The sequence below is a fragment of the Micromesistius poutassou genome (genome assembly GCF_964030765.1).
Source record: "Micromesistius poutassou genome assembly, chromosome: 11".
NCBI classification, from domain to species: Eukaryota; Metazoa; Chordata; class Actinopteri; order Gadiformes; family Gadidae; genus Micromesistius; species Micromesistius poutassou.
In genome coordinates this window covers 1,481,869-1,503,194 of record NC_140281.1, presented here as the reverse complement: position 1 = coordinate 1,503,194, position 21,326 = coordinate 1,481,869, and the positions used below count along the sequence as shown (strand labels likewise).

The window sequence follows — 21,326 nt, the reverse complement described above, 5'->3', positions numbered from 1 at the left end:
AGCGATACGCTACCCACGACAAGAGACTGAGTGCAAATGTTGCCTGTGTGTTTGTCTTGGTTGTCTATGTATTCCGTTACCTTCATACTGTTTTAAAATAATTTATCAACCATGTCATATATCATACGCGCTACGGCAGTTTAATACAATCTTGCAAGTAGGCCTACCATCATTACAACTTTCTGTTTAACACCATTTACCATTAACGTCACCTGTTCTGTTGCAATAACCACTCAAACAAGTATGTCGTTGTTACATATTAACACAGCGTAAATGTTCGTCTTACCAGCGTCTCGTCTAGTGTTTGTATTAGGGATTGTGTGTTCTTCTTTTAATTTCCGGCAGTCTGTATGCCTTTGCGGCACATTGCTGCCACCCACAGGACCAATAATTAGATAAATAAATAAACCACCAAACAAAAATAAACAAATAAATTAAATTAAATTAAAAATAAATAAGTAAATATATATATATATATATAAATTTCAGACGCAGTCAGTCCATCCTATTTCCATAGGAGTAATCCAGTGGCCGTTATGAAGTCCAGGACAGCTTTTATAGTCCCAGGCTGGTTCTCAGTGGGATTTAGAAGGCTCTTTAGTGTAACCGGTGCTGTTCCCAGGCTTTCCACAGCTGCATACAGATGTTCCCTCTGTCGAGTGAGTCCAGTACATTCCATCAGGATATGTTTCACTGTTTGCTGTTTTTTACACACTCCACATAGCCCATTTTCATGTTTCCCAAGTTTTTGTAGGTCCCATGCGAGTCCGCAATGCCCCAGCCTCAGTCTGGTCATCATGACTGTATGCCTCCTTTCCTTTCCCAAAAAACACTGGCTCTTTGTCACTCTATTCTGCAAGCTGTAGTAATGCCTCCCCTTCTTTTCCTTGTCCCACTCCTCCTGCCACACAGCCATGATGTTCTTTTTAATGATTGACCTACACTCAGTTATCCCCAGCCTCACTTTTACATCGATTTCTTCCCTTCTTAAAGCCCTTTTTGCTGCCCCATCAGCTAGCTCATTCCCCTCTATCCCCACATGAACTGGGACCCACATAAACCCCACTGACTCTCCCACCTGCTCAATCCTGTACATCAGGGTAAGAAGCTCCACCATGAGGTCTGACCTGGCTCCAAGCCCTCCCTCCCTCAATGTCATCAGCACTGAAGCAGAGTCAGAGCATATCACAACTGGCCCTGGCCTGACCTCCTCCACCCACTTCAGCCCAGATTATTGCAAGCAGCTCTGTGGTGTAAACTGAAACCCCCTCAGACAGTCGCCTATACTTAACAACATCCAAATCTGGGATGCAAAAAGCAAACCCAGACTTCCCAGTCCTTGGGTCTTGAGCCCCATTAGTGTATATTTGTATGTACTGTCCCCACGTGTTATTTAAGCCGTTTCTCAATACCAAGTACGCGGACTACGTACTCGCGGACTTGGAAGTACGTACTTGGCAAGTCCGGACTTTCAAGTACAGACTTCCGAGAACGCGAGTACGCACCTGCAATTGGAACAGCAGCGGACTCGATGATGCATTCTGGGATATTTAACGGTCCCAAGTCCACACGAGTCACCTCCGATGCATCCTCGGTAGAACGGCCTCATCGAGAACGCATCGAGAACACTTCCGGATTTTACGACAGTACTCGCGTACTCGCGTACTTGGAATTGGAACAGTGCTTGGGCTACCACTGATGACGTTTATCGAGAACGCAAGTACACGAGAACACACGAGAACGCGAATTGAGAAACGGCTTAAGTCTTTCCTTTACAATTCCCCCAACTGTTGCAGTTCTCTCATGAGCTAACACACTTACATCTATATCTGGCACTGGTAGAATCCATGGTGGTATAGTTGGCCAGTACACTACCGGGGCCACCCCCTCCTCCCCAAACTCCATCCTTAGGGATTGTGTGCCGCGTCAACGGGGTTTAAATCAACGTCATAACTTCCGGGTAAACCGGAAGTGACCCAGAGTTATTGTAATTATCTTTATTTGCTGTTTTTATACATTTTGGCTATGCCAAAATAGAGCAGTAGTACACGGTTTACCGTGCTTAATGTTTCTAGCTTATAGAGGGGAGAATTGTAGCTGTTTAAAGCTGTTATGTAATTTAACTTGTAACACCCCTGTCTCACGTGTATCTTGGTATGCGCCAATTAGTAGGGGAGGGTTAGGCCTATTTAAGCTGACGCTCGTCAGTTGTTCATGGGAGCTGATGGTGGAAGGACGTATGTCTGATTACTGCTCTCGTAAAGTGACTTGTTTAGAGGTCCGGTATGCTGAAGTTTTGATTTGTAATATTTTTGTGACTCTCAAGTCCATTTATTTTGTTTACAGAAAACAGTATTTTCTTTTTGTTCATTTTTGTTTTATTTTTATTGCCTTATGGGCCTTAAATTGGGAAAAATAAAAAAGATCCCATCATTTCCTATCCTTCTCGTCTGCTCCTGAGTGATTTACACCAAGCTCAAGACGCTCCTACACATCTACCCATGACAACTTCCTCCACGACTTCCTTCCTCCATGTTTCAGGAAGGATAGGTCTTCGTCGCAACAGCCCTATTTTAAAACATTACATGGTGGCGCCACTATTACATAATATATATATAATAATGGGAGGACCCTATAATATATACTGTATATATCTATTTATATTATTTTTTTATAGGCACCAAAAACATACCATGCCAAAATAAAAACAGTGACCCCCAAAACTGTGATATGAACAAACTGTGAATTTTGTCGGGCCGTCAGGCCGTCCGTAGCACTAGTTTTCTCACCAATATTCCACCTTTCTGCCCATTCAACTTGTTGAATATGTGACAAAGGCCCTCGATGAGAACAATAACTTGATATTTCTTAAATTCCCATATTAAGATTTAGTTGCCAGTGAGTCTCCCCCCTCCAGCATTTCTAAGCCTTTTACTGGTCTGGTCTCTCTCCGGGGGGGGGGGGGGGGTCTGTCCTCCACAGTGAGCCGTAGATGCTCACCCATTGGGTGCTCCTGGGTGTCCAGGGCCTGCCAGAGCTTCTCCCAGAACAGGTCTGTGTGTGCGTCTGCGCGGGACCAGCTCAGATAGGTTTGACTCTTCAGGAGCCTCCTCACGCGATAGTACGGAGACAGCTGCTGCATGGGAATGTCCTCCAGGATCAGCACGTCCTTATGCTCGTCAAACAGACGGAAGCTGGGTATATGGAAACAGGGAGAGTAGTTTTTTTTCATATATGTGAGCTGTTTAACCTTCAGGTGAAGGTTGGCATGGGCTCATGCCTTTATGAAGACTTCCTGGTGCCCCTGGACACCCACCCCCACACAAACCATACCTATCCACATGGTTGTATTGGTCCTTGAGTATAAATACTTTCTTACCATACTTATAAGAAGGTATTCCTTCTGAGCATCTGTACTTTACTTAAGAATGGGGTTTCATCTTGTGTGTTTAAACGTTTGTGCTCACTTTTCTTAGAAAATAAGTTAGTCAGAACCTGACTTCCTCAATTTTGTCTTTCCTGTCTTTCTTCACCTTTTTCTGAGCGCCAGACTTCAATTTATTTAACTGTGGCTGTGACATATTACCGCTTCTCCATACAGATAAAAAAAAAGTCTCACTGTAAGCAAGGTGTAAATGGTAAATGGTCCTCATTTATATAGCGCTTTTATCCAAAGCGCTTTACAGTGTTGACTGACATTCACCCATTCATGCACACATTCACACCGACAGCGGAGTCAACCACGCAGGGCGACAGCCAGCTCGCCAGGAGCAATTAGGGTGAGGTGTCTTGCTCAGGGACACCACGACACTCCCACAGCCAACACGCTGTACCTCCTGAGCTAATGCCGGTGTGATTCGCGGTGAAATCAGCTATGTGGACTGAACCATTTTGCACTTTTTGAAGTCTTTACTTTTAACAATAATATACCAATTTATTAAACTAATCCTCTAAGCTTGCATTTAGATCAATATTCATCATTACATTTAGTTATGTTATTAAACTATTTGAACAACAATCAAAAAATACTTTATTTTCAAATTTCCCATGGGCCCCCTAAGCCTGTCCCCCTTACACCCCCAGTCCGTTGGCGCGAATAAGCGCTTTTTCACGCGCGGCTATGCTAGGTAACAGTTGCGTGAGGCTTAGCGGGGCGGCATGCCGATGTCAAGGCGCCGCCGGTGTGGGCTAGTACGTCAGAAATAATGGGAGCGTTCTTTTTGGAGCTGCACCGACAGTGTGTGTTGGGCTTTATACCGCTGCAGGACCATTTGCTGTCTTTCTTCTTTCTTCTCTTAGCAAGTCTTCTTGCTAAGAGACAGTGAAGTCCATTTTCATCTTCTACAAGTAAAGAGAGGAAAGAGAACCCAATGTAATGTATATTGAGAAATCATCAACTAATTGAATACATTATACATTTAATGGGATTGCCAAAACTTGTCTTTAACTTACTGTTTCTTGCCAGCTCGGTCTTGAGGGCCACTGCCAGGTTCTGCAACCATGTACAGTGCTGGGCCATCTCCAGGATAGGGAGCTCCTCTTCCAGCCGTGTTTTCAGCATGTCCTGGTCATGTAGCTGTTTCTTGATACTGATTGTTACTAATGATTCATAATAGTTACATCAATACATGAGTCTCTAGCATAACATTTAGCAATGCAACCATAATGGCAACAGAATTTAAATTATGTTTCTTTCTTATCGTAAATTTATATTCCAAACCCACCATTATACTTAATATAAAGCCATGCCGACACACTGCAACCTTAACGCCTTCCTCATCAAGTTTAGAGGCCTGCCTAGAGGTCTCCCTTGCTGCTGCCCACTGAGAGTCTCCACATGTGCCTCTCCCCTTTATCTGTGAATATAGTGAATTAAAAGATTGTTAATGTAATTCACAACAAAACAGTAGGGAGTATAGAATACCTCTAGAAGTACAGGACATGTAAAGTTCCTTTAGTTACAGAACTACTTTGTGGGTGTTTAGCTTAAACTTACATTCTTCACCGCCGTCTGTATTGTGCTGACAAAATCAGACACCTTACTGTCTTTGGCTAGAAATAGCCCATCAAAAAAGAGTGTCATTAGATCTAGGGGAACAATATATAACATTCATTACCTACTCTTGTTGTCACTTACAGTCGCGACTAATTTACCAAAGAGAAGTAAAAGTGCACCTTCCAGTATGGCCAAAGCGATAAAGCTTCCTGTTGCCATCTGCTGACACTGCTACCATTTCAGGTGTGCAGGCAGGGCAGGTGAAAGAGGTATCACAGGATAGCTGGTCTTTCTCAAAGGAGGCGTATGCAAACTCAAGAAAGCTCCTCTGCAGGGCATCCCCGTTGATCTGTCCGGACTAGAAGGTATATCAGTATAAGAAAAAACATTTTTGAGATAGTCAAAGTATATGAAAATAATTTGCTGATCATATTGGTTAGAATAGTAAATTGAATTTCTGATATCATACTTACTCTTCCTGCACACAGTGTGAGATGTTCCAGCAGCTTTGCAAAGGCCTGCCTGGAGAATCCAGGTGAGATCAACTTCAGCTCCTGAAAGGATTTGAGCAGGTCCACCGTGTAGATTGTGGAAGCATTGGCAGAAGCTGGCCAATATCCACTCCTGACTAGGTCTCTCACATCAGGGGCCCACTGCTGCAGGCATGTTTGGCACACATAACGTGACTGATGCAAATTATAACTCCCTAACCATAACAAAAGAACATTAGTCATAATCATTGACACATACTTTATATTAGACTAACAGAGAAACAAATAGAGAACTGGGGCCGTATTCACAAAGAATCTTAGGGCTAAAAGTAGGTCATAAGTGGCGATTTTAGGAGTAACTCCTAAAAATAATGGGCGTGTCAGTCTTAAATTTAGGACTCCTAACTTTTTTCACAAAGAGCAATTCACAAAGTATTTTAGGCCTAAAAGTAGCACCTAAGTCTAGGAGAGCTTAAAAGTCCTCGAGAGGACTCCTAACTCACTAAGACCTATTCACAAAGAATCAGAAAATGGCTGCGCGACGAAATGTTTTGGAAACAATGGAGGACAGCGAATTGATGAAGAGATATAGGCTAAATCGTGAGGGGATCAAAGTTGTTGTGGAATTAGTGCGGGATGCAATAACATCCCTGACTAACAGGAATAACCCGATTAGTCCGGAAATAAAATGTTTGACAACACTACGTTATTTAGCAACAGGGAAAATGCAACTTTGCAATGCCGATGATTTGGGAATATCGCAACCATCAGTCAGCCGTGCCATAAACCAAACCATCAACGCGCTCTGTAGACCACATATCATCCAACAGTTTATCCGGTTTCCTTTGGACAATCAAGAACTACACAGGATCAAAGCCAACTTCATGGCAATTGCAGGTATGCCTGGTGTGGTCGGTGCTATTGACGGGACGCACATAAAAATAATTGCGCCATCAAAAGATGAGGACGTCTTCGTCAATAGAAAGAAACTACATTCCATCAACACAGATTGTTTTTGATGCAAATTTCACCATACTGGATGTTGTAGCGAAGTGGCCTGGATCTACCCATGATTCGCGTATTTTAATGGAGAGTGGTCTGAGGCAGCTTTTTGAGAGGCACCATGTACCAGTTGGGTGTCACTTGCTGGGTGACAGTGGCTATCCCTGCAAGACGTGGCTCTTGACACCCTATCTGAATCCACAACCGGGAGCACAGTTAAAGTATAACATGTAAGTGATTACGCAGATTACGCTTAGTCTTATGCGTAAAAAACATCGTATTGGCTCTTTGTCGCATTTTATTTGTTGAATCCATATTTATTATTGTTTGCTGTTTTCCTTCATATATGTTAGAGCACACAAAAATACACGAAATGTTGTGGAGAGAGGAATTGGGCAGATGAAACGTCGTTTTCATGTCCTGCACGGCGAAATACGTCTCAGCCCAGAGAGGGCAAGTACAGTCATCACTGTATGTGCCATTCTCCACGACCTCTGCAAGCGGAGGAACATTCCACAGCCAGATGCTGATGATGATGAAGATGACGATGACCACGCTGATGATGGCGATGAACACGATAATGAATTCGGCAGTGCGGAACAGAGTGGACTGGCATTTAGGGATCACTTTGTGAATACACATTTCAGGTAAACACCTTGGCACAAATCAGTCAACACACATTTGTGTAGTTGAGAACATTTATTTATTCACATTTGTTTTCTTTCAATTTTTCAATCTTCAGAATGTAATATTCTGTCTTCAGCTGCAATAGCCGCTCTTTTGCTTTAAGGACCCTTCTCTGCCTTTTTAGAACCCTAATTTCCATACTCAATTTCTTCTCCACCAGTGAACTGGAACCAGCAGCAGGAGGGAGATGAGAGGCAGGGGGTGCACAAAGAGGGCCAGTTGGAAGAGGAAGAGCTGGGAGAGGAAGAGCTGGCAGAGGAAGAGCTGGCAGAGGAAGAGCTAGGAGGGGGAGAAGAGGAAGAGCTGTATGATGAGATGAGGTTGCTGGAGTTTCATCTTGATTTCTCCTGTGGGGAAGAAATATATATATATATAATTTGTAACACATTTTTTGGGAAGTGGGTTGACCAGTTGCACATTGTAATTCTTCTGTAAATATTAAACAGAAAAGTTTTTCATGTAGCCTATTGCAATCATTGCATGCGTACCCCTCAATCTCCTTCAGCAACTCGGCTGCAGGATCAGCTGCACCCTCAAGGCCAGTTATGCTGGCGTCAGACCCTAGGATGGCGTACACCACTGATGCAACCGGGGACAACGGCTTTGGTGCAGATCCTCCTCCAACAAATAAAATTTCAGTTTCATATCACTGTAGCCTTTGTTAATTGTAAATTTAAGTCATGCAAAATGCATTTCCCAAATGAATGCAAGCAATGTTAATAATGGACTTACCTGTAGCCGCGACGGCTCTTTTATAGTCGGAAATCTCCATCCTACACTGTGACTGAAGCGCATACCACCTCTTCTCGCAGTCGTCAGTAGAGCGACACACGGCAGGGAAGGAAGCATTGAGGTTTACGCAGATTTCTTCCCATGCCTCCCGCTTCTTCTTACTGGTCACTCCAGACCCAAATTTACTCTTTATTACTCCCCTCCTCTCCAGCACAAACTGGGCCAGCAGTAACAATTGGTCCTGGGACCAATTGGGCTTTTTCGCTTGCGTTTAACGCTCACGTCACTTTCATTCATCATGATAGGGGGACTTGAACGGCGGTGTGGGATGTTATTTAAAGTGTTTAAGAGCGGGAAATATGCTAATTGGATAATAGTTTGCAGGGTGTTCTTAATTGTCTCCTAGATTTAATGCAATTTACGTATTTTTATTGTTTGCTTTGGCTCTCGTTTTAACGTGCATACAACGTCATTATCGTGGTCTGCACAAACTTGTCATCGTGTATTCTGCTAACTGCACTGTCCATAACTGTTTGATAGGACTTCATTTGTAGCCTAGGCTATTTCCTTATTTTTCGTTGATTTAGTGGGCTTGTTTGTGGGAAGTTGCGAATGAGTTTCACCAAGACCGCCGGCACTCAACAGCCAATCACCGTACTGACCGCTTCTAAACTCGTGCACGAGTATCGACGTCAGGGGGCGTTACTCTTAGTTCACTCTTAGTGATTTATCCTTAGTATGAGTAGGTCTCAGCGGCTTTGTGAATAACTTTTAAGAAAAAACTCCTACGTAAAATGTTTTAGCGCGAGTTAGGAGCACTCCTAGCGGTAAGATAAAAAGCTTTGTGAATACGGCCCCTGGTTTCTACCGTTGATGGTAATCAAGATGACTGGTTTGCCAGCTGACAACATGAAGCTAGGGACCTAGCAGGTGCAGTGCTGTGCTTGCACTGTGAGTAAAATGCGTTCTGTCCAAAAGAAAAGTGAATTCAAATGACTTAACGTTCTGTATATGTCAGCAGACATTGAACGAGTGAAGGATCTGGAAGACTAGACAGGTCAGACCTTACCTTGCTCATGTGTGGCATATTTTTCAGTCTCTCCTCTTGAGATACATGTGGGTGGGGGGATGGCTTTAAGGAAGCCATCCACCACGCTGTCCCTGTTGTGGGGTGGTCGTTTGCTGTGGTTATGTATGTTGCAGGCCCCACAAAACCACTCCTCCGGAATTAAGGCACTTGCTGCACCTAAGCAGACAAAACACTGTTAAGCCCCTTGATTTTTTAAATATTATATACTTTATTTTATCTTATACTTTTTAATGTACATAGAAACACTATTATTTGATCAATGAACATCAAGGCAAGGCAACTTTATTTATATAGCACTTTTCATACACCTTTCCTGGAACCGTCACCTTATCGTGGTGGAGAGGTTTGCGTGTCCCTGTGAACCTGAGGGCTGTGTTGTCTGGAGCCATGTGCTCCTGGTAGGGTCTCCCATGGCAGAGTGGTCTCAGGTGAGGGGCCAGACTAAGAATGGTTCAAGAAGACCCCATGAAAAAACGTAATAGAGAAGGAGAGACCCTGCCCAGAGGAAGCCCGGGGCCCCCGTCTGGAGCCAGGCCCAGACAGAGGGCTCGTCAGCGAAAGAGCTACGTGGCACCCCAACCCCCCCCCCCCCCCCCCCCCGAATATGCAGATTTTCTAACTGATTTGATGTGACTGTCGAAATGTAAATCTGAATCCATGATAACCCCTAGATTTCTGGCTTTGATTGAGGTTTTCAGGGACAGAGAATGAAGGTGTTGGGTAACTTTAAGCCTTTCGGTTTTGGCACCAAGTACAATAATCTCGGTTTTGTCCTCATTTAGTTGAAGGAAATTTCGGCACATCCAGTCTTTGACTTGCTCAATGCAGTGGCAAAACAGATCTATGGGCTGATAGTCATTTGGTGATAGCGATACATAGATTTGTGTGTCATCAGCATAGCAGTGATGGTCAATATTGTTATTTTGCATGATTTGCCCTAGTGGGAGCATGTAGATGTTGAATAGAGAGGGTCCTAAGATCGAACCTTGTGGGACTCCAAATGTCACGTTAGTTGATTCTGAAACAAAGTCGCCAATGGAAACAAAGTAGTTCCTATTTTGTAGGTAGGACCTAAACCAATTTAAGACTGTGCCTGAAAGCCCCACCAAGTTTTCTAATCTGTCCAAAAGTATTGTATGGTCTACAGTGTCGAATGCAGCACTGAGGTCTAGTAGCATTAGTATTGAGATTTTGCCTGGGTTAAGACTGTGTTAAGACGGATGTCGTTTACAACTTTAATAAGGGCGGTCTCTGTTGTGAAGGGGTGAAGGGGTCGAAATCTGGATTGGAAGGTGTCATAGCAACCAGTTGATGCCAGGAAGTCACTAAGTTGCTGGAGGACAACTTTCTCAATGATTTTACTTATGAAGGGTAGATTTGATATTGGTCTGTAGTTAATAATAGAGGCATCTAGGCTCCGCTTTTTTAAAAGGGGTTTGATAACTGCAGTTTCAGCCTTCCTGCATTTTTTTTTCTGGGCTGTTACAAAAGCAGCTTTTCTCCAGGGTGCCTTTTGCTTTCCAGAAATCGTTTTAACCTTATAAGGTGCAATGACATCTATGACTTTCAAAATTTTCAAATTAAAGTTTTGTAAAAGATCATCAGCAGAACATGGGTTGAGGTGGTAGCAAGGAGATGTCAGGTGGGCTGTTGTCTCTCTTCAAGGTCTGTGGTCTGTCTGCTATCTGTGTGTCAGATAGTGGGACAGTAGATGTGTGGGGGAGGCTGTAGTCTCGCTTCTTCTCATGGCATGACAGGGTAGATTTGTGGGAGCGAGAAGAGAAGATTGTCCCTTAATAGTTTTGAGCCTATCCTGTTTGGGTGTAGGCCATCTGCTCTGAAAAGATATTTGCGCCCCCAGAAGTTGAAATTGTCAATAAAGCCCCTTCCTCTTTCATTGCAGACTGTTGAAAGCCATGTATTCAGTGCAAGTAGACGACTGAATCAGTTTATTCCCCTGTCAACTGCTGGTATGGGTCCACTGATGAATGTGTAATTTGTCCAGTGTGTCCAATAGTTCAGTGAAATCCCTCTTCAGAAGTTCTGACTGTTCTCTTCGAATATCATTAAGTCCTGCATGCACAATAACCTGTGAGATTTTGGGGTTTTCCAATATAATTGTGGTTAGTTACTGGTTGAAATCACTAACCGTCATATCTGGGAAGTAGCATGTTTTGATCTTCTTACCGGTTAAATCATTTATGGTTGAGTCTCCTACAATCAGAGTGTCTGGTTCATCTGCTTTCTGTGAGATGGGCCCTTGTTGGCTTGAAGTGGCGGTTGCAGACGCATGCACAGCTCGACTCTGTGGCGACTGGTTCTTGTTCCGTCTCTGTCCCCACCGTCCGTCCGGACGCATCCCGGGGCTCAGGGGTGCATGGGTGGCAGATGCATGCGCAGCTGGCATCTCTGGCGACAGGGTCATGGTCGGTCTCTGTCCACACCATCCGTCTGGACGCATCTTGGGGCTTAGGGGTGCATGGGTGGCAGGCGCGTTCGTGGACTCTTGGAGTGGCAGGAACCGGTTCTTCAGCGGCATGGTAAACTTCAGCGATTGGCTAATCCGGTTGACTTAGCTTTGGGAAGCTTAGCGTTTGGCGTTGAGTGAACTTGTTGATTCACTTTGGAATGTTTGGGCTTAGCGCCGACTCTGTGCCAGTGAGTCTCTTGTCCAGCATCGGGAAGGATACAGACCTTAAACAACATAACAAACCTTATAACAACAGGCTGGTGGCAGTAGGAATACAATGGCTTGCCAACAGCCTCAGATTCCAAAAGGCATCTGAGGTGGTATGGCCTAGCTTCCTCCCAGCGGTCGGAGGCTTTCTGCTGCCCAACAGACCACGATGATGCTGAGCTTCTCTCAGGCTCAGCAGGACATGGGCATGACTCCAGTAGGGCAGAAAGCCTCTTCATGTTTTTTTTCCTGCAAATAAAATATAACCAAATTATCTACATTCTATATACTGTATTTTGATTTCAGAATAAAACACTGTATATTTACCAAATATCTCTTGAGGATTTTGCTTTGCTCTGGGTAAGGGCAAGGAATCCTCTGAAGGAAGTGCCAACACCTCAGTGTCCATGCCTGTTAAACAGTACATGAGAGATTAAGATATCACTGTGGCACAGACGCGTAAGTGCTTGCACTGCTGCCTCACAGCAAGAACACCCTGGGTTTGATTCTGTTGTGGATAAAACCCACAATCTAATACTCTATCTAAAATACGAGAGGTCCAGAAGGACTAGGGTTGAATGATCAAGGCTTTATACATTCCTATTTTCCATTATACATTCAATTCTATATATACAGTAATACAGTAATTTTGCAAGAATTACATAAAGGGATACATATTAAACATTGTAGTTACAGATTACACATTAGTTATTTGAAGTGAGGTCTATTGAGGTGAGGTCTCTTTCACCATCCACCTCATGCATTTGTGGATACTTGGCCACTCCTCGATAACTAAAGTATCCTAGCAGTCCTGGGTATCTTTTGTTTCCATTGAATGCTTTTTTTACATACATAGTGATGGACCTTTCCTGAAATTACAAATTGGATACTTTTTTATTGTTTCATTTAGTAGCTGATGATTTCTTCTATCATTGGACTACTCTACATAACATCTGAATTACACTGGGCAATTGTTTGTCATTACAGTAAACTAATCTGAATTTGCACATAAACAAACCTGTAGTTAGGCCACTCCATCGGCCTGCATGGCCTGCACGACCTCCACGTCTGCCTCTGGCCTTGCCGCCTCTGCTCCTTTTGGTGGTGAGTCCCCTCCAGACGGAGCCCGTTTGCCCTCCGCCGCAGCCTTCTGTGTAAGTCCAACATCTTGTTACACTGAGTTGCTGAGGTACTGAAACATTAATTTCATGTGCAAGTTCATATTCAGTTCATGTACAAAAATTTCTTAACCTGGCTTCAGCAAGGATTTGGTCATGCATCAACCCAATGGCAAGGTGTCTTCCTTCTGTGCATTGGGGGGTCACAGGGGTCCAGGTCCAACTTTTTGTCCATTGCAACACAGAGAGAAAAGTAATAGGGACAGATTGACTAGATCCACTGCCGACCACCGATTTTGAGAATGCGCCGATTGCGCACTAGCTTGCACGTTTAGCAGCCCTAGCTAAATGTCACTCTAGCGCAGCGTCCTTGCGGAAAGAGTGCCCGGTTGCAGACTCATCCAAGAGTGTCCGGTTGCAGACTCATCCAAGAGTGTCTTGCAGACTCATGGGGGAGTGGCGGTCCACTGTAGTGATGGGTCGTTCGCGAACGAGTCGGCTCAAAGAGCCGGCTCTTTTAAGTGAACGATGGGAGTCGGCTCGCGTTCGGGAGCCGTCTTTTTTGTTCTCCCACGCTACGGGTGCTACATGCATTCATTCTACGCGTGCTATGCGTGTCACGGCGCATGCATGGCAGCCAGCAATCAATCACGAGAACAAGCAGCGAGGGGCGGGGGATTTCGATGCGCGGTACACGTTGCCTGTGACTGACAGGAGGAAAAGAGGAGAGAGACGAGTGCGAGCGCGTGAGTACAAGATGAATGAGACAAGGAAAAGAAGCAGCATTTGGATGCATTTTGATCAGTGTGAGAACACAAAGGTCAACACGCTCGCACGTGTCAAAATGAGCGTCAGAATTACGGCATGGCACCATTATAAAAGGTATACACTAAGCGGTCATATGAAGAGCCGTTTGGGAGCCGAAAGAGCCGGCTGTTGGTGAGCCGTTCCAAGAGATCCGGCTCACTAAAAAGAGCTGAAATTCCCATCACTAGTCCACTGTAGAATGGAAATACGACACTATAAACGACGTGAAAGTATAACCAAGGGCAACAACGACTAATGACAAATATGGCAACGAGTGTGCTGTGGTTTGGAACAGAGCTATTGTTTATATTATGAGAAACGCTCCGATCAAAAATGCATGGGTTCACATTTCGTTCTGTGCAGTACGAGCACAAAAATGTTTTTGAGGAGGTCTGCTGTAAAAAACAGAGAAATCAGAGTATCCCTAATACACTTACGTACCCGTTGATGCATTTGTTACTTGACACATACATAAGAAGTGGGTGCACTGTGCTGTCTGCGCACACCTCTTCTGAAGTCTCTCTCTCTCTCCTCTACTCTGTTTAGTTTTGTTTAGTCCAGCACGAAAATAGTGTGAGAAACACTCCCATTCAAAATGCATGGGTTTACATTTCGTTCGGTGCAGCACGAAAAAGTCTGAGAAACTCTCCCATTCAAAATGCATTGCCACAATGGATGGAGCTTTGTTACTAAGCCTTATTATTGTATGCACAATAACAAGGTATGTTTATACATGACACTATAGGTTGTCCTACATGTTATTGTAGGCCCAGTTTAATATTTAACAGTTTTATAAAATATATGTAGTGGGGGGTCCCAGCTCAGTGACCAAAGCAAAACTGTGCTGTCTGTACAAAGAGTCCTGCATTTAACTCGTTTGAGCAGGGCCCCCAATTAACACCAACACGTGTGTAATGAAAAAGAAACACACTTCAGGGGGATAAACGATACCTGACTAGTTGATCAATGATTGGCTACACTTCACTTTATACCTATATATATATACCTATATTGGTAGATGTTTACATGTTTATATTCTCTTAAACTATCGGTAGTGTTCTTGTTTTATTATATATTATATATTTTTATTATGTATACTTTTTATTATATATATATATATTTTATTATGTTTCTATTCTACCACATTTTTCTATTTTTTTATATATATATTTATTTGTGTCTCTTTTGTTAATCTATTATGTTCACTAGGTATTTTTTGCCCGCCAGGTCAATAAGAATTTCAATGTACAGAATGACCCTGCGTTTTCTGAACAAATGACAATAAAACACTTTGACTTTGACTTTACATCAATGCATGGGAAATGTAGCAGGATGATTAAGCAATTAAATCACTGTGCGATCATCCCTGTTGCGTATGCCCTCACACATTGTTGAGAAGGGAATCTTGAGTATGGTAAGAATTTAAGTATTTCCACTCAAGGACCAATACAACCATGTGGATAGGTATGTTTGTGTGGTGGTGGGTGAGGGTGGGTGCCAGGGGCACAATGAAGTCTTCATACGGGCATTGGGCCCAGGCCAACCTTCAGGACATAGGACCTGAATCAGCACGAAGGACGTGTTGATCCTGGTGTTCCTGGAGGACATTCCCATGCAGCAGCTGTCTCCATACTACCGCATGAGGAGGCTCCTGAAGAGACGAACCTACCTGAGCTGGGCCCACGCAGACGCACACCCAAATCTGTTCTGGGAGAAGCTCCGGCAGGCCCTGGACACCAAGGAGCACCCAATGGGTGATCATCTACGGCTCACCGTGGAGGACGGACCCCCCGGAGAGAGACCAGACCAGTAAAAGGCTTAGAAATGCTGGGGGGATGGGGGGGGGGATTATACTACAGACACCCAAGGTCTGTCTCTGTGGAGGGAAAGTGAAACAGTTCCACTTGCTTGCTTTGTTATTTTAAACTCTCATTATTGGCTGTATTGCAAAACACCTTTTTATTCTGGTTAAATGGGTACATCTGGTGTTGATTTGTATTTTTATGCATTGCGTTTCCGGATCGGTCTCGCCAGCCTATGGAAAACTAAATGCATTAATTTACTTTGGATATTTTAAAATTATTTTGATTATGAACCTGTTGTATAACGATAATGACTGCCACATGTGCTTCTTTTCCCTGTCTTGGCTTTACATACTTAAGCAAGATGATTAAGGAACAGAAAACAAATACTACATACTGCATCTTGTTAGAGAAAACTATGATGGATCCAGGTGTGATACAGATGTAAAAGGGTTAGGGTTAGGGTTAGGGTTAGCAATGTTCATAATGCATTATGAACATTGCTACAGAGGCTAATGCTTGTTTTCAAGTGAGTATAACAATTATTATAATACTTTATGGTTGCATTATATTGTGTTATGAATGTATGCATTATAGATATGACCTTCATGTAACGTTTTATCTTTCCAAGTTAGGTCAATCCAAGTTCATAATTTTAGTAGTGAACACATGATTGTTCTTCTCTCTAGAGTTGTGGTCTTTCTAAATTCATATTTTCAGTATGCCACAGTAAAGAAACCCTGCCTCCTCCAAGGGTCATCTCATTGATGTGGTAAAGTAGGGATGGACCTAGTCCTGGTATGTGGGTGTTGAATGTCACCCAGCCTGGCACGAGAGAAGCTAACCTATGTGGTGAGAGGCAAGCCAACTAAGTTTAGTAGGGTGCGATCGCGATTGTCGACAGGGGGTGGGGTTGAACACGGGAGGGGTGGCACCTGGGGTGGCCAATCGGGCTCCAGGGATCATTAGAAAATATAAATCAACAATTTGATATCCCACAAAATCAGTTCTGGTGTTACTTGCAGCTGAGACATCTGCTGATACAGACCTTCGGCTCAGCCTCTGTGGCTCCCCCTAGTTTGGACATCTGGCATCGCATATATTAGATATTTTTGGAAAGGGTCATGAGGCAGCAGCATATTATTCCATACTGCTTCTTAACTCTGAGGACGATTTGTCAGCCCTCAGATTGACATGGGAAGCTGATCTTAATATTGCTTTCTCAGAGGAGAACTGGAGTCTGATCCTTAAAAACTCAAAAAAGATGTCGAGAGAACTTATAACAAGACTAATTCAATTTAAACCATTGCATAGAGTTTATTGGGCCCCGTCCAGGCTACACAGAGCAGGGTTGCGGGACGATGCAGGGTGTTGGAGGTGCACTGTCAATAATGATACCCTGGTTCATATGCTATGTGGGGATGCCCAAAGGTACAGTCGTTGTGGTACAGTGTCCATGATTATATAAAAACAATTACTGATCATGATACCCCTTTCACCCCGAGTTTGTATATCTTGGGACTCAGATCCCATGGTATTACAGGATTTAACACCATCTAACGCTGTATGGGTGCAAACAGCACTTATGCTATATAGGACGAAAACTTATTATAACAAATTGGAAAGCTTCCACTTTACCTGCACCGTCCCTGTGGTTTCTCCAATTGGGGAAATTAGCTGCACTGGAAATGTTGTCATTTAGGCTGATTAATAGGGTGGAAGGCTGATGAAGTATCATCAGAAGTGGGGGCTCTATCATGCCTACATGGAGGATAGGAGTTGATTAGAGTGTCATAGTGTTTTTTTTTTTATTGCTGCCCTTCTTGTGCTAGCCTTGTAATTTTTTGGGTGCTTTTTAATTTGATTTAACATGACCATGACTGTTTGTTTTGTTGTTTTTTGTGGTTGTCTTTTTTATTTTTTTTATTTTGTATTACTGTTTTCTTAATACAACCTAATTTGTATGTATGGTCCTATGGTCTTCCTTTGCTTCTTGTATAGCTTTTTCATGTATATTCTCATTGGCCACTGCTATAATTAGGTTGTCTAGTTACATGCCATTGATTAGTTTTGTTTGTTTTTGTGTCTTGTTTATTTTGTGTATGTTTGTGCAAAATGGATGTTGAAAAGTCAAATAAAAATATGTATTATAATATTCTTATAGAATAATTGTGGGTAACTTGTTGTTATACCAAGATCTCGACACCAATAAGTGTTGTGTGTGTGTGTGTGTGTGTGTGTGTGTGTGTGTGTGTGTGTGTGTGTGTGTGTATTGTGTATTTTGTTATCACTCCCAGATCTCCAGGTGAAGGTGTCCTTTCCTTCCCCTACCAGTCCTACCTATGCAGAACTGGAGTGTCACAGTACGTGTGATCTAGCTGGTGACTCTCCCTACATCTGGTTCAGGAATGGACAGAATGTAGGACAGGGAGTGAATTACAGGGTCAACATTCAGTCTGACGACGGCTATTTGTGTGCTGTTAAAGGACACAATCTCCGATCTCTTTTAGTGTGTAAGTCCATTCCACGGTATACTGACATGATACCAGATGTAATGGACATTTTAGGGTACAGAACTACATGTTACTATGAACAACTAGTGCAGAGCCTGTTCAAAACAGGCGTTTTCAGAACAGGCCAATTGCTTGGCCTTCACTCCTTTAAAATACTTCACACTCGACACGGCACTTCCTGTGTTCACAGTAATAAACCCACCACATGTGAAGTCTTTTAGTATTTTATATAATAACTGAAATGTTACGTGAGTCCCTCTGGTGAAATAGAGGAGGGCAGTTCAGTGACTCTGAGCTGCAGCAGTGATGCCAACCCAGCAGCTAACTCCACCTGGTTCAAGTTGAATGAAGATTATTCCCTGAAATTAACCAGGGACCACAGCTCGTCTTTGGAAGAATCCTGTTTTCAGACTTTGGACAATAATACTGTCTAGTTTAGACTGAGCTATGGACAACATCTAGTTAGATCTTTATTGAATCTTGTCCACATTAGTCATCAGTAAATTCATCGTGCAATAAACCCCAAAACTTCTCTTCTTTGTGATTTTCAATATCATTAATCAGGGATGAATATAAATGTACATGCTCTTTTTACATGTTTCTATTCGTCTCCAGATGGGCCTCAACACACATCTGTGTATACAAGTCCCTCTGGTGAAATAGTGACGTCCCAGCAGCTGAGTACACCTGGTTCAAGAACAACCAACCTTTGCTCTGGGAACCAAGTCAACCTCATACCTTCCCCTCAGTCCTCCCTGAAGACAGAGGAACAACGTACCGCTGTCACGCAGAGAACCAATATGGACATCTGAGCTCTAACTCGATATTCATGGATGTTGAGTGTGAGTTCAAAATCTTCAAAGTCTTATATGTAAACATTACTTTAAAATGTAGAGCTTGTATTCATGTATTACTGCTGGCCTGTAAACAACACTGACTAACTCAAACTGGCATTGGAGTGGCTGCTAAACTCCACGCTCCACTGGTGAAATGGAGGAGGGCAGTTCAGTGACTAACCCAGCAGCTAACTACACCTGATTCAAGGAACATGAAGACTCAGTGAAATAATCAGGACAGAAATACACCAAAAAATCACTAACATCACTTCGAAGCATGGAGGAAACTATAACTGCCAAGCTCATAATGCAATCGGACTTCGTAAGTCCACCTTTTTGTTCATTAAAGCTAACTTTATTTATTTAAAAGACACACCTAGCTTTCACACAGTCACAGTCACACAGTTAAACAATGGCCTACTTATGTTTCAGTTTGTTATCAGTGCTTAAAATCCTTTTCATATGTTCCAGTGACATCCTCATCATCACAAACAGGAATGGTAGCTTTAACAGCCATTGGAGTCTTACTGGTCTTTATACTCCTCCTCGTCTTCCTCTGGATGAGGTGAGATATTCTCTCTCTTTCTCGTTTTCCATTCTTTAACTTTTCCTGTTGCTTCATCTCTCTGTTCTCTTCTCCAGAAGAAAGAGGGCCTCCAGTAAAGCATGTGGACAGGGAGGAAGGCCAAATACCGTGAGACACAAGAAGCCATTTATTACTAACCCATCCCTTACTAAGACACACGGTGGAAATTACATGAGGCCACAACACAAGACCACACAAGAGACTTCTAGTTGTTTCCTTAGTAACTGTCCTTCTCTGTTGCTCTAGGCCGTTGGCTAGGAGAGACTATACATCACAGTGTCTGTTTTGTCTCTCCTAGCCCGTTGGCTAGGAGAGACTATACATCACAGTGTCTGTTTTTCATAAAGAACAGTCTGAAGTTTAACCCTCAGCCTGATTTGGACATTTCTGAACTGGAGATAATGTTTATTATGTTGACATTTTACAGCTTAGAACAAAGACCATTTTAGTGGGAATGTGCTATAGAGTTCCCAAACAGAATTACTTTTAGAAGTGGGAAGATCTGATTGCTGCCGTCATAATGATTTCACAAGAGAGTGTACTTTACTGGGCGATTCTAATGTTTTTACAAGACGAGGGTCTATCTTACCTGGCTGAATCAACTGAATGAGGAGCCAATGCTGCTGATGAAGTATAATTTCTAAATGAAACAAAGCTATGCCAAAGCTGAAGATAAAGATGTTGGTCTGTGGGGGAGCGGTCATGGGGCTTTGAGACAAGGGAAGGGCCGTTGTGGGTTTGAGACAGGTCTAGAAGGGAGGAGGATGAGAACAGGATGAAAGTGAATACACATCATTTTTTTATCAGCTCCTCAAGTGTAGTGGAGGGATAGAGAATGGTGTCTTGGCAGGGAAAAAGTGTCATCAACGAGCAATAGGGTAAGAGACAGGGCTCTGGCAGGGAAGGGAAAAACAGCATGAGGTAAAACCATATCTAATTATACAATCCTCAACATTCCTCCATTTGAGACTTCTAAGTTTCACCAATGCAATTAACAAATTCCTACACAGTGTTCATCTGGGAATAGAAACTTCAGTTGATTTCATTATCAGTTTCAGATTTAAGAGCCGTGACTTTACAAAGTCATGTTTGCTTAAAGAGTGAGATCTAGGGTGAGATCTAGGGTGAGGACAAACTGGGTTCTGCTGAGACTTCTGCAAGTGGGCAGAATGAGAAGATTGGTGAATTTGAGTACTGATGTCTAATTTTGTTTTAAAAGAAGCAAATTAAGTTATGTTGTTCAAAGACAAAATGTTTTTAGGAGCTCAACTGACGGAATAAAGCTTGCAGTAAGTGAGTGAGGCCTACAGCAGCCTGCATGGTGGGACCACTAGTCACCAACAAGGGTCTCTAGATGAACCAGAAACACATGTACTTCAGGACTGCATTCAGGAAGTGTAAAGTGTTTTCTAAATGTTCTCTTCTTCCCTCCCTCCCTCCATCAGCTACTTCCTGTTCCTGTGTATCAAAACATCTCAGCTGTGACCTATCGAATGGTTCCTGCAGCACAGAGGGAACCAATAGAAGAGCAGGATGACCTTCACTATGCCCAGCATCCACCACTCTGTCTCAGAGAACCAGGAAGTGTCTCGCTGGTTGGCTGGCTCCCGTGTCCAATCAGATCAGGCAGATGCAGTCTTTTACTCTGTGGTCAACATTAAGAGACCCAATGCTGTATCTGAGTAAGCTTCTCTCTGTATTTCTAAAGAAGAAATATAATTTTTTTTTTTTTTATTATACGACTTCATCAACCCAATGGGTCTGCTTCACAGGGCGACTCAAGTTCTGTCTTATTTTCAGAATGAGTGACCAGACAGAGGCGGCAGAAACCTCAGTGTTGTACAGCACCATCAAAAAACACCCCAGAGATTGAACCAGTTGCGGCAGCAGGATTTAAATAGTGGGTCTAGGTAGAGTGTCTCATCCATTAAGTTACAGCACAATATGTTGGCTGCATATACTTGCCACCACTGCTAATACATGATCTGA

The 21,326-nt window shown here is 43.1% G+C and overlaps 2 pseudogenes across 2 annotated transcripts; one reads left to right on the top strand and one right to left on the bottom strand.

Annotated features, from left to right (window-relative positions):
* Positions 1-4,797: 4,797 nt before the first annotated feature.
* LOC311355149 lies at positions 4,798-13,028 on the bottom strand (annotated as a pseudogene). Its single transcript has 9 exons — positions 12,913-13,028; positions 12,694-12,825; positions 12,003-12,086; positions 8,978-9,154; positions 8,777-8,875; positions 5,470-5,702; positions 5,176-5,354; positions 4,997-5,088; positions 4,798-4,856 (listed from the first exon to the last, which is right to left on the bottom strand). The product of its transcript is annotated as an uncharacterized misc_RNA (transcript).
* Positions 13,029-15,212: 2,184 nt separating this feature from the next.
* On the top strand, positions 15,213-21,210 carry LOC311355852 (annotated as a pseudogene). The gene is made up of 8 exons: positions 15,213-15,409; positions 17,737-17,931; positions 18,579-18,786; positions 18,891-19,100; positions 19,223-19,316; positions 19,394-19,445; positions 20,783-21,019; positions 21,138-21,210. The product of its transcript is annotated as an uncharacterized misc_RNA (transcript).
* The last annotated feature ends 116 nt before the right edge of the window (positions 21,211-21,326 follow it).